The sequence below is a fragment of the Natator depressus genome, chromosome 11, assembly GCF_965152275.1.
Source record: "Natator depressus isolate rNatDep1 chromosome 11, rNatDep2.hap1, whole genome shotgun sequence".
NCBI classification, from domain to species: Eukaryota; Metazoa; Chordata; order Testudines; family Cheloniidae; genus Natator; species Natator depressus.
This window is the reverse complement of record NC_134244.1, coordinates 73158715-73170476: the sequence shown is the minus strand read 5'-3', so window position 1 is coordinate 73170476 and position 11762 is coordinate 73158715. Positions and strand designations below refer to the sequence as shown.

Sequence of the window (11762 nt, the reverse complement as noted above, 5' to 3'; positions counted from 1 at the left end):
CAAAGGGTATCACCTGCCTGCCCCCTCCCTCAGTTCCCAGTCCCAGGCCTGTGAGCTGGGGGAGAGGAGGGGGCAGAGAAGGGGGTGCGGGGAGCAGGCTGCTGGGCTGTGGGGGTGCAGGGACAGAGGGCGGTGTGGGGGTGCAATGTCAGGGGTGGATGCTGTGGCCAAGGGTGGGGTGGAGTGGGGAGGGGGCTGCAGCAGCAGGAAGGGAAGAGCCCAGATCATGAGAGAGACTCTGGGGAGGGGGTTGGGGGATGTAATGAGAGGGGAGGGGAGAGGAGAGGGGAGGGGAGGGGAGAGAGACCACAAGGAGGAAGAGAACCATGGCAGAAATGACAAAGGGGAGAAGACCCCAGTGTGAGGAGCAGGAGGATCTTGGGCAGGGTAAGAGTTGGCAGAAGGGAGGGATCCAGGAGCGGGGAAGGCTGGAGTCAGAGGAGGGAGGGATGCGTGAGGAGGGATTGGCCCTGTCTGCACTCTCCGTTTCTTGTTCCTGCAGGAGCCATTGAGCGCACGGTGGCTGCCAACACCCTCAGAGCGCGGCCGGGCGCTGCAGTGTAGACAGGACTAACCTCGGTCTCGTCTGTGCCCTGAGCTGCGCTGGCCCGGGAGGCACCTGCAGGGCCCTGCATGGCTCAGGGGAAGGTGAACATAGATCAGAACCATGTTCCATTGCAAACCCACCCAGCGCTAGCCAGGACGGGGCAGATCTGTGCCGTGACTAGATTCCAAGACAGGGGGTTTGCTGGAGAGGAGATAGCTGCATAGAAGGGGAGGGGGGATAAGTGGGGCGTTGGATGGAAAACAGTTTCTGGGACTGATGGTGAAAAGGCAGCTGCCAGGGGAGCAGGGAGACATCTGGCAGAGAGAGAAAATGGGACAGAGAGCAGGGAGTGACAGTGGACGGCGCTGTACAGCAACGCCAGGGCCAAAATATTCCTGAGGTGCTGCATGAGCCCTTCAATGCCAACTGGCAGAGCACCCACTGTACAGTAACTCAAATCAGGTCTGACACATTCATTACCCCCCCCACGCGGTTCTCCTCATAGGTATCCAGACGGTGTCATATATAAACTGGTGATAGGCTGGCCCCCAAAATCATTGTGTGATATCTGTGTGGGCTGTGTACAAAAGAGTGATACGTGAGTGCTGGAAATATGTTCTGAATGTGTTTGGGAGGCAGTGCGTAAAGCCAGCCAGCCCTAGCCAGAGGAACGTCTGACTGGCTTGGGGACAGGCAGAGAACAACGAAAGTACATTTACAGATAAGGTAAACGAAGCAATGCGGCCGGCAGGAAAGGGCTTAGTGAGCACGCTGGGGACAGAGTCCGCACCCCCAGGAAGTCTTCCTGGCTCCTGAAAAAATGCAGTCGACTTCCAGGACATACTGTTAGTTAGGGAAGAAAGAGAACGGCCCCCTCCGAGCCGTGGAAGCTGGGTCCCCTGGCCTGGGTGGCTAGTGATGTCAACTTCTTAGGTAACGATTGTAACGTGCTAAAACTGAGTTGTAGTCACTAGAAAGTCTGCTTTGTTTAGTTTTGTTTGGAACCAATCTGTTCTCTTCTTCTCTTGCTTAGCATCACTTAAATGGCTGTTCTTTGTTAATAAACTCAGTCTTATTTTTCCTACCTATCAGTGCTGTTATACTGGAGTGTAGACTGAGTCCTCAGCTCAGCTCACAGGCTGGTGTGTGCTGTGTGTCTCTTTAGAGACAGAAAACTTAATAACGTTTTCCAGTGTCCTGTGAGAGTGACTGGACGCTGCAGAGAAATGTCTCTGGGGAACTCGGGAAGTGGAGATCATTGATTTGTTACCTGCAAGCTATGGTAAAGACTGGCAGAGTCTCGAGGAGTTTGCTGGTGAATTGAACGGGAAGATGTGGCAGGGAGCGGACACAGTCTAATCTCCCGTAAAGCTCACTCTTTCTAAAACAGAGGGGTAACACTTCGGTTTACAGTTCTGGGTGTCCGGAACAGAACTTTACACCCCTCCCACATAGGTTTGATTTCTCTCTCAGGAGATGTGGAGGGAGGTGCTTCTGTAGGTGGGGGCTCAGGGAAACCTGTTTATTGCTGGGAGACAGGCCCCCCACCCAAGTGATCCCTCCCTCTTGCTCCACATATCTATTCAGGGGACACCATCACAGGGCCTAATAACATCAGATGTCAAGAATTAGAACATTCATAAACCAGTCGGAGAACACTTCAATCTCTCTGGTCACGCGATTACAGACATGAAAGTTGCGATATTACAACAGAAAAACTTCAAAACCAGACTCCAGCGAGAGACTGTTGAATTGGAATTCATTTGCAAATTGGATACAGTTAACTTAGGCTTGAATAGAGACTGGGAGTGGCTAAGTCATTATGCAAGGTAACCTATTTCCCCTTGTTTTTTCTTACCCCCTCTCCCCCCGGTTCCTCAGACGTTCTTGTTAAACCCTGGATTTGTGCTGGAAATGGCCCACCTTGATTATCATACACATTGTAAGGAGAGTGATCACTTTAGATAAGCTATTACCAGCAGGAGAGTGGGGTGGGGGGAGAGAAAACCTTTTGTAGTGTTAAACACCCATTTTTTCATGGTCTGTGTATATAAAAATATCCTCACTGCATTTTCCACTTTATGCATACGAAGAAGTGAGCTGTAGCTCACGAAAGCTTATGCTCAAATAAATTGGTTAGTCTCTAAGGTGCCACAAGTCCTCCTTTTCTTTTTGCGAATACAGACTAACACGGCTGTTACTCTGAAACTTTTTAAAATATTTAACATTATAATAAATGCTGGAGGTGAAGCAGGGTTTTGGGTGGAGGCTGACAGCTCACAACCCCCCAGATAATAATTGCATGACCCCCTGAGGGGTCACAACCCCCAGTTTGAGAACCCCTGCTGTAAACTGATGGTGAGAGATTCCCTCCCACACCTCCCTGAAACCAACTGTCTGGCTGAGGCAGCTTCCCACTCGGAGCGCTGGCTTTTGTTGATCCCATTCTTAGGCCCTTAACTCTCCCCATCCCTTGTACAGGGAGCCTAGGTGCCTAACTCAAGGCTCTGGGTTCCACTGGGTGGCAAGTGCTGAGTCTGGGTCCCCTTTGTGAATCGGGACCTTTCTGCCTCCTTCACACAGAAATCCCCAAATGCTGCTGAGCAAGGTTCAGGTGCAGCCCGTTTGTGGAAAGAGGAAAATGAAACTCAGCTCCTCTCTTCCCTGCATTGGGGCTGATGAGAATCCAGCAAAACCTTTCCAAATTCAACTGACCTGCTCCGTCTGCCTGGAGCTTTCCAAGGATCCAGCGAGCACAGCCTGTGGGCACAGTTTCTGCTGCGTGTGTGACAGAGCAGCTAGATGCTAACGCCAGACGGTCTCACTCTCTGTGGTCATGGTGTTCCCCTGGATTTGAGGTGTGTTTGTGTAACCCAGTATGTGATCAAGCTAACTGCAGCCATATTATCTGCACTCAGTCACCATGAATTAATGAAATAGAACACCATATATTGAAGGGTTAATTTGAAAGCAGGCTTTTAGAGGCAAGATCAAAACTAGCTGCAGTTTCTGCTAATCAGAATGGGAGGAGGGAAAAGACAAGTCAACATTTGAGACTGAAAGTAAACAAGTGGACAGAAAGCTTGGAGTTTGGGCACCTTTGATATAGAAGTTTATTATGACTAAAATGGTTAGGAAAAGTGATGACGTAGTAGGGGTCACTATGACCTATGTGTTTTGTAGAAGTTAATTATAAAAAGGGTTAGATATAGAATGTTCTTTGGAGCAGTCCTCTGCAGCCATCCTCAGAGAGATGTTCCAGAGGAACAGCCGTGTTCGTCTGTATTCGCAAAAAGAAAAGGAGGACTTGTGACACCTTAGAGTTAGTCCTTTTCTTTTTCCTAAGAGAGATGTTTTTCTGACACCTTTTCCCCCAGGAGGGAAGTGTTTGGCCACCGCTGACCTACCATTAATTACCCAATACTGTCTCACATTTTAGGAAAATACCCGGGATGTTCTAAATCTATTCCTTAGGTCTGTGTGGGCTTAAATGTAATAAACTGCAGTTTTAGAAAGCGCATACGTACTTGTATTAATCATTTATCAGACGGAATCACTGTGTTCCCATTGATTTATTCCCGACACTGCCTGGAGTGAAACAGTGAAGTTACCATCGCTGCGGGTTCTGAAACCCCCAGGCAACAATGATGTTGAGAGGACCAGCTGAGGCATAGCCACTAAAATTCACACAAATAGGCAAAGCTCATTGTCCAGGTGAATTAGGTCTCAGTTTCCCTGATTGTAAATAAATCATTTTTTAAAATTTCCCTTTCTACAAGGAGGGTATTGTATCGCCTGATTTATTTTGGGGGTGGGATCAAACACAAGGAGGGACCAGGTTCTCTTTTCACTGTGAGGGGAAACATGGACCTTGCCATTCCCAGGCTGCCCTGTGGCACTCTGCATTCCCAGAGGGAGAGGGAAGGGGAGGGGGCAGAGATGCCATGAATAGCCTAGAACCCAGCCTCTGGGGGTGAAAAGACAGAGCCAGTGTAGGGGAAGCTGTGGGCTGAGAAGACAGCTAAATTCAGGGACAGCATCTCCCACTCAGAGAAAGAGGAGCAGATGGTGGCTGACTTGCAGAATCTGTGCAGTGAGACCCATCTCAAAAAAGATATACTGGAATTGGAAAAGGTTCAGAAAAGGGCAACAAAAATGGTTAGGGGTATGGAACGGCTTCCGTATGAGGAGAGATTAATAAGACTGGGACTTTTCAGCTTGGAAAAGAGATGGCTAAGGGGAGATATGATTGAGGTCTATAAAAATACGACTGGTGTAGAGAAAGTAGATAAGGAAGTGCTGTTTACTACTTCTCATAACACAAGAACTAGGGGTCACCAAATGAAATTAGTAGGCAGCAGGTTTAAAACAAATAAAAGGAAGTATTTCTTCACACAACGCACAATCAACCTGTGGTACTCCTTGCCAGGATGCTGTGATGGCCAAGACCATAACAGGGTTCAAAAAAGAACTAGACAAATTCATGGAGGATAGGTCCATCAATGGCTATTAGCCAGGATGGGCAGGGACGGTGTCCCTAGCCTCCTTTTGCCAGAAGCTGGGAATGAGCAACAGACTGAGGTTGACACAGTGTGTGTGAGGATACTGCATGACCCAGGTCAACCCTAACAGACCTCCAGAAGCTGTCCCCCAGTGCCCAACACACCTCTCTGCTTACAGCTGTGAACTCCACTACCCAGGAGTCATGAAGACCAGGAGCCGTCGCTGTATTTAAACCCCCCCATATTTTTGAAATGCCGTTTCTGCATTGCCCAGCTGAGTGAGCGCACACTTAGCAGCTCTCCCAGGGCGCGTGCCGCTGCCCATCTGCGCACTCCAGTTACACATTCTAGACGCACCGATGGCTGGAGTAGGCAGGAAATGCTGGATCTCCTGAGCCTGAGGAGAGAAGGGCTGTGCAGGCAGAGCGACAGAGCAGTGGTATCCGGTATCCGTGAGCAGGTTGCTCGGGGGATGCCGGGGAAGGGGTAGGGCAGGGATCGGCAGCAGCGCCATGGGAACGTGAAGAAACTGCAGCAGGCACACCAGGCAGTCAGGGAAGCCAACAGTTGACCTGGTGCTGAGCCACAGACCTGCTGCTTCTCCAATAAGCTGCATGAAATACTTGGCAGAGACCAACACCCCACATCTCACTGTGGATACCTCTGAGGAGTCTGAGTCACAGGCCCCAGCCGTAAACAGCAGGGATGGGAACGAGGAAGAGTAGCAGACGGGGGGACATGCAATTGGGGATCCCGTTATGATGTTCAAGAATGCACTACAGTCAGACCTGGCTGTCAAGAACTGGCGAGCCTGATGCAGGGGGGGACCCTCAGGTAAATGTGTAAATTTATTTCCCATGACAGTGACGGTGGCCATGAACTTGGCAGGACACAGCTATTGACTTTTCTTTAATTCACTCACACTGGAAGAGGAGGTGGTACCACACAGTGAGGTAGAGTTGGGGGAGCATGTGGAGCAGTTTGCTTCTGACACAGGGAGGACCCTCGAATCCTCCTGAGCAATCCTGATGAAATTTCTGTGCAGGTACTCTGCAATCCTCTGCCCAAGGTTTCAAGGGATTGCAGCCTCGTTTCTTCCTCCACGGTAGGGCACTTTCCCACATCAGTCACTGATAACTTTGGCAGGCACCATCACAGTAAAGAGACGAGCAGCAAGTAGGTGGCTTTGGGGTGCTATCAGTAGTCAGGCTCCCTGGACCTTCGTCACACGCAGGAGGGAGATATCAGCTGTTAGCGACCAAAGGGGAAATAGAATGTCTGAGGTAACATGTGTCAGGTGTTCTGTAGGTGGGTTCATTTTTCACGAACCTCCTACAATATTCTGGATCTTTGTAGAATCTTGTGGCACTTCCAGACTTTCTGAGAACTACATTTTCCTTGAACTTCCTAGAATGCTGTCAGCCTCGCCCTCACGGGTAGATAAGGGGCAGGCGTCGCCAGGCACCCAGTGAGATAGAAGAAAAAAAATGAAGTGACGTGAGAGCCATGCTACAATAGTGTGAACCTTATTTTATTGCGGAATCGTGGAAGTGAACTTGTGTTATAAGACTCCAAGAGTGTAAGCAGTAACTAATAAAAGACACATCTAATGAGACGCCAGAGACATCTATCGAACACCTATCGATGCAACAACATAAAAGAACCACTGTTCCTTCTTTTGCCCTGCTTAACACAGAATGTTGGATGACTTTCTAAGACTGCAGAGCATAGACTTTTGGTCTCCATGATACTGTCTGTTTCCCCTGTAGAAAATAAAAGATGATCCCAAAGAAGCCTTCAGGAGCTCAGTATAGGAAGCAAAAAGCTCAGCTGCCATCTAGTTTGCAGCAAGGGGCAAATGTGATAGGACAATATCTGAAGCAGATCCACACAGACCAGGTTGTAGGCAGTAGCAATTGTCCCCGTGCAGAAGAAACTGAGGAGTGAAGCGTAAATGATGGAAGCCCTATTACTAAGGAATGAGCAGATTCGCCTGAAGATGAGGAATGGGAATGTGAGGAAAGTGATGGAGAATCGTCTAGTTTTCCTGGTGGCGTAAAGGAGAGGGATGATAAAGAAGAATGTGGCTCCCATGAAAAGGGGAGTAATGACAAAGAAAAATCTGGTTTACATGAAAAGGAGAGAAACGATAAAGAAGAATCAGCCTCGCATGATGACAGAAACAGCAGTAAAAAAAAATTGCACGCCACAAATCGATACATCAGAGTCTGCTTTATGGCCGGCGATCCTAAACTCTGCCAATATTGATCGTACAATTTTGAATGGTCTGAGCAAGATTGAGGATATGACATTTCTAGTAAATGAGCAGAAGTGTCCTGTCTCAAAGTCACACTGAGAAAGAGTGCTCGAGAATGGTGAGCAACTGAATCGGCATTGACTAGTTTACTCAAAATCAACTGACAAAGTGTTCTGTTTTTGTTGCAAAATATTTGACAAGAATGCCAAATCCTTACTTGCGTGTTCCGGGTACAGTTACTAGCAAAACTTGGCTGATGCTCTGAAGCAACATGAAAAGTCACCCAGCCATTTTAGGGCCTACTCCAAATGGATGGAGGTCAAGTCCAGGATCAAGCTGAATAAATGTATAGATGCAGAAAACCAGTGCATTATTAATGTAGAAACCCAGCATTGGAGGAACGTGCTTGAGCATCTGATCTCAATTACCCTCCCCCTTGCAAAGAATAATTTGACTTTCCATGGCTCGTCGGATAAGTTGCTCACTGAACATAACAGTAATTTCCTCAGTTTGGTGAAGCTCCTTGGGAAATACGACAATATCATGCATGAGCACTGGCATCGAGGAATTCAACACGAGGTGCAAAACCTGGCAAAACAGATCACTGACTTCAAATTGATGGTCTCAGCTGTGGTCTGGCACAATATCCTGTTCCAAGGAAACATTGTAAGCAAGGCATTACAAACTCATTCGATGGACAACCACTACTACTTTGATGAGACGCTACCTTGATTTCGCTCTGGCCTATGGAGACAACAGATTTGAAGATGCCGTCACTGCTGCCAAAGAAATTTTGGAAGACTTAGGAGTTGAGCCTGTCTTCAAGGGAACTTGTATTCATCGGAAGAAGAGACATGTTGCTTACGAGGGCAGAGATAAGGTGATGGGAAGCTCGGAAGAAAAATTTAAGAGGGAGGTTTTTTGCTCACTTGTGACACTGCTTGAGTGCCCATCGAAGAAAGGTTTGGACAAATGAAGCACCACAAAGAGACCTGGGTTTTTTTTTTGTATGACCTTAGTAAACTGCCAGCAGACCGGAAAACACTCTTGAACAATTGTATGGACCTTCACCGGACACTGACACATGGGGAATGTTCAGAAAAAGAGCTCTATATCAAATTGGACAACATCTGTCACATTTTGCCACACAGGAAGCACTCTCCACTCCAAGTTCTCCAATTCAAGAGATCAAATCAGGGTCTCAGAAGATAAAGCTCATAGCCCCATTAACCATGCAGTTAGCAAATGATTTAAATGGGCGGCAGGGAAAAACAAACATAATTACAATGAATGGGTCCTTCCCAGGATCCTTTTCATTCTGAATTCCCTCCCTATCCATATTCCTCCTTTTTATTTTACCAAAATCGACACCATGTCCAGGTCATTGTTGTAGGTACTGGTAACAAACCCAGAATCTCCTTACACAGATTCCAGCTCCCCGTCAAAACAGATGGATTTAAATTTCCTAACTTTAACATCAGGCAATAATTCTTAGCCAAGCATCACAATGTCTCATTCCCCCGGGTTGCAGAGCTCCAGCCAGAATCAGAAATGGCTGCACCTTTGCACCTTGCCAATGCACTGTACTTGGATTGATACCGATTCCCTAAAGAACAATTACCAGCTATTGGGGCAGCCAGAAATACTTGTCATATAGTGTCTACTAAATTAAAAAAATCCCTCCCTTCTTCATCTCAGGGCTTCAGGCTGGGGTAACTCAAAACTCTGTCTAGCAGGCAACCCCATCGTTTGGCCAGATTGGATTAGGACTGGAATTTTGACCATCAGTCAATTTATTGAAAATGACACTTTCCTCCCTTTTACAATCTTAAAAGAAAGGTTCAATCTAGAGTCTAAGAAGGAGTGGCAATACATCCAACTTAACCATGCCATCTCCCATCTGTATGGCCCTGATACCTTTGCTACCCCAACTCATCTCAACTGCTTTCTTTTCTCCAAATATTACCCAGATTGCCAAGATCTATGGCAACACTATATGCATACCTGGCCAGCAAATTTGAATTAAACAAGGATCCTCTAAAGAACGAAATGGGAGGAGGAATAGACCAATTATTCTCTGCTAACCAAGGGAAACAAATTGTAGCCGGAGCTCTGAACTGCTCCTTGGATCTCTGTTTAAGATTAATCCAGTAGAAAATGATATGGCAGATGCATTGGACCCCTCTCTGACTGTTCAAAAGAGGTGCCACTGAGTCCGACAAATGTTGGTGCTCTGATTCAGTGTGGGCTAAGGCAGCCCATATGTCGGGGAATGCTCCTGTGCCCTTAGGTTTTGGGCAGAACTTAACTGCAGAGTTATTTTTGTCCGATAAAATACAATTGTGTTACAAGCTGAGCGTGTAATTTTAAGCCTAATGGATGTTAACTGGAAGCTGAATAAATCTGAAAAAACTTTGGCTGAGCAGAGCACTAAGAATTACTAAAAGACTAATACCTCAAACACGGACATCCCCAAAGCAACCAGCAGTTGAGACCTGGAGCATAGACATTGTAAGCCTGGCCACCATGGAAAGTAAACAAAAACACAATCTGAGCTTAGTATACTACATAGATCAGATATGAATAGCAAATTCTCACCCTAAGTGATGATACCAGCGGGTGCAGATTCTTAAGGGGCCAGCTTGGAATCCCCAGCTGTTTCATTCATAGGCTAAAACTCCCGTAAGCCTGGGTCCGGAACTTGCTCCAGTTCCGTCTCTGTTCCTTAGGTGTTTCCAAGAGTCTCTTTGGGTGGGGAGTCAGTGAAGAACCCTGCCTTAAATAGCTTTTGCATATGGCGGGAACCCTTTCTTTCAAAGCTTAGTTCCCAGATCAGTCTGGGGAAAAACACTGATATTCCAAGATGGAAACCAGAACCAGGTGACCTGGTCACATGTTACAGTAGCCATAACTCAGAGGCTGTCTGTAGCATCCTCAGGAAGGCTCCCCAGGTTCAGGAAGAGAAGCTTCTTCTAAGGCCTACTGTTTTCCGAATGGCTCATTAACCTGAATGGGCCCTTCCCAGCCAGCCATTCTGAATGAAAGCAGCTTGTCTAGGGGGCGTTCCCCAAGTGTAAACACAGTTGAAATACAGTTACATAGTCAATATTCCTAACTTCAGATAAAGAAATGATGCATGCATACAACTAGGATAATCACAGTCAGCACATCATACCCTATGCAATGACATCTCCCATGACTTCTCTTGCGTAAAATACATCATAACTATGTCGGAATCAGCTCACGATAATGTCACTGTGAAGAATCTGGGGGTGCACTGTCCCGGCGGCTTCCATAGCACTGCTGGGGAATGTTACATGTTACACCGGGGAGGGCACGGTTATGTTAATTTCCAAACAAAAGGAAAAAAAGAAAACCACGTCATGTGCTCCATGACCTTCACGCCACCGGGGAAAGAAAACACACGTGTCAATAGTCCGACAAAGTCTAGGAAAAGTTGTTTCCCAGGCAGCACTGTCAGCCTGTGGTGCATACAAGTGTGTAAGTATCATGAATTTGTTTTCGATGTGCTGCAGGAAACTATTTGCAGATTTCACACAAATAGTTTTGGTCGGTCACAAAAAGGCCAGAGGAATTCATACTATCCCCCCCACATCCCCATTTCACCCAGTGGCTATGGCACTCACCTGGTGTGTGAGGCACCCAGGCTTGAATCTCCAGAATAGCCCCAAAATTGACTTTTTTGATTCACTGGAAATTCCAGAAAAGACCGACGAGTTGGACCTGAAATGATTTTTATTCTGAACTGCCACGGAACCAAAAAGAGCAATCTCCTCAACACTGCCGTTGTCTTCAGCCAAAGGGAGGCACTTGAAAATGCGAGTCTCCTGCTGCCAACCCTTGCAGCTCAGTAGAACTAACGGTGGGTGGTTCTTTAAGGATACCTCTCCTCTCACGTTAATTAACTGGAATTACTGTAACTATCCAATTAATCAGCTGCTTTCGCAAACCAGCTCAGGAGAGCTGATGGAATTTAAAAAGCCAAGTGATCTTAAAACTTCTCAGAAGCTTCATTCCAGGATCCAGGAGGGACACAAAAGTGGCACCAGCTAAAGGCGGGTGGGGGGGAATGTCAGCCTGTCACATGAACCCCCACGTGACTCCTCCCCACCCTGCCCCCCGCGCTCTCCCTATCCCTCCCACCCATCCCATGTTACCTGAGGGGGGCCTCTGTCCTGAGCCACAAGGCTCTGGCCGCAGCGGACTCCTGGCCCAGGGGTCTGTACAGCCCTGTCGGAGGACAGAGCTGGGGGTGCTCTAGGGATCAGCGGCCCCATGTTCTGCTCCTCTCGCCGCTGCGGTTTGCGGTTGAGCTGCAGGGCTCTCCCGGGAACAGCAGTGGCGAAAGCAGCAGAAAGTGGGGCTGCCTGGCGGCCTCACACTGGCAGCTTCTCCGGCACAGCTGTTCCGTACCATCCCTAGCCCTGACGCGGCT

At 47.8% G+C, this 11762-nt stretch overlaps 1 pseudogene; it reads right to left on the bottom strand.

Annotated features, from left to right (window-relative positions):
- The window catches only part of LOC141996210 (butyrophilin subfamily 1 member A1-like), a 660168-nt pseudogene that overhangs the window by 240816 nt on the left and 407590 nt on the right, over window positions 1–11762 (bottom strand).